Below are 2,107 nucleotides of genomic sequence, written 5' to 3'. Positions count from 1 at the left end.
AAAAAAAAAAAAAAAAAAAAAAAAAAAAAAAAAAAAAAAAAGAAAAAGAAATAAAAGTTATCGAAAATTGACCTAGAAGTTCCAGCATCTAAAAGAAGTTCTAGCAGGAAAGCTTAACAATTACAAAAAGGAAGAGATATTTAAATGAATGATAATTGGTAATTTCTTAGAGTAGAAGAAAGATAAGGTTCTTCATTTGAAAGGTCCAACAAGTGCTTACCTTGTTTGTCTAAACAAGACAAATTTAGGCAATGGGAATTACATATGGGATTTTAAGAAGGGGGTTTCCATGATTAGATTTTTTTTTTTTTATAAAAAAACAGATCAATCCATGGCAGTGTTAGGTATGTATTAAAAGCTTGAGATTATAGGCAAGGTACTAACTAGCAGATAATTGCAGCAGCCCTGACAAGAGATTATGAGAACCTACACTAAGGAAGTAGAAATAAGGAAGAAGATACAAGCAGAGTCAGAAAACTGATGGTGAGACTAACAATAACATAAGGTATATACTATATTGGGAGAAATACTACTCTAGAGACATATGTTTACGCATTTATAGGAATCCAACTTAGTTATTCCTCTAATGAATAACCAAAAGTACAAAATATAGTTATAAGGTGTTATGCTTTACAAACACATCAATTTTACAAGAAAGGGGAAAGTGAGGATGAGAGGGGAAAATTCAAGTAGAAAGATAACTGGGTTTAAGTATTGAATAATATCACTCAAAAGATTAGTGACAATAATAATTATATTAAAAGTTTAAAATAAAATATTTACCCTCTTTAATATTAAAAAAGGTAAAATACAATAATTGCTTTAACCATTGTCTATACAGATAGTTAAGCAGATCACTCCTGTCCATCTTCGGAGCTCTTTTTTGGCCTGCTGCAGTTAAGGAGCAAGGCTGACTGTTGTACCAAATAAGCCCAAAGCCTCACTGCCACAGTGGAAGCTGGTTTTATGCTCACATCTGAGTCTTATGTGGATCAGGTGGCTCTCTTCTAAGTTGTGATTCAGCGGTCCAGGCTACTCCCATATTGTGGCTTCAAGGTCATTTTCAGCATCCTATAGAAATAGAAGATGGTGTGAAGAGGACAACAGATATCATTTCCACACATACTCCATCAACCAGAACTGGAAATGTGGTCACACCGAGATGCAGGGTGTGCATTTATATTTTGGATTATTGTATCTTCTTGATATATTAACCCTTTTATCATTATTATTATTCTTTATCATTATTATTTCTCTTTATCCCTGATAATATTCTCTGTCCTGAAGTCTGCTTTAATACAGCCACATCAGCTTCCTTCTGATTAATGTTTGCTGGGTACAGTGTATCTTTTCCTAGTAACTTACCTGTGTCTTTATATTTAAATTTCACTGTCATTTCTTCTTCCTTGGATCATTAATATAAGCTATTTGATGACACTAGGCTAGGTCAATCTATTCCCCAGAATGATTTATTCAAAATTTAAATATGACCTTATTATTATTGTGCTTAGAAACCATCCTTGGCACTTTGCTGGTTTTAGAATGAAGTCCAACCACCTTACCCTTACTTAGAAGTCCAAAGATGATCTGTCCTCTGCTGACATTTCCACTATCTTTACTTGACATTTCTCCCCTCTCACTTCATACTGCAGACACACTGAACTTTTTTTAGTGCCAATAATTCACTTCTGAATTGTCACCCACTGCTCATCTTCATCGTCCCTTACCCTTCTGATGGCAGATTTCTTTCTAAATTTGTTTCACTTAAATATTAGATCCTCTAGGAGTCTTCTTTGACACCTCCCACCAATTGTGAATTAGGTGCTCTTCCCGAATGTTTCCATTGTATTCTCTATTTCCCTTAGCATAACACTTATGAAATGGTGTTGTAGTTGCCTGTTAAATTAGCACATCCCCCACCAGATTGTAAGCTCCCTGAAAGCTGAGATGTATCCATTCAGTTTAATGTTATACCTCCAGCACTTAGCATAGAACCTGTTGGCAATTAATACTTGTAGAGTGAATGACTGAATTACTGAAAGATGTTAATGACCTTAACAAGGAAGTTCAGTGCAGTGATGTCCCATAAACTGGATTGTGTTTGTAT

The sequence above is a fragment of the Galeopterus variegatus genome, unplaced genomic scaffold (genome assembly GCF_000696425.1).
Source record: "Galeopterus variegatus unplaced genomic scaffold, G_variegatus-3.0.2 Scaffold28, whole genome shotgun sequence".
In the NCBI taxonomy this organism is placed as follows: Eukaryota; Metazoa; Chordata; class Mammalia; order Dermoptera; family Cynocephalidae; genus Galeopterus; species Galeopterus variegatus.
The sequence above is the reverse complement of the archived record's forward strand: the minus strand, read 5'-3'. Positions refer to the sequence as shown.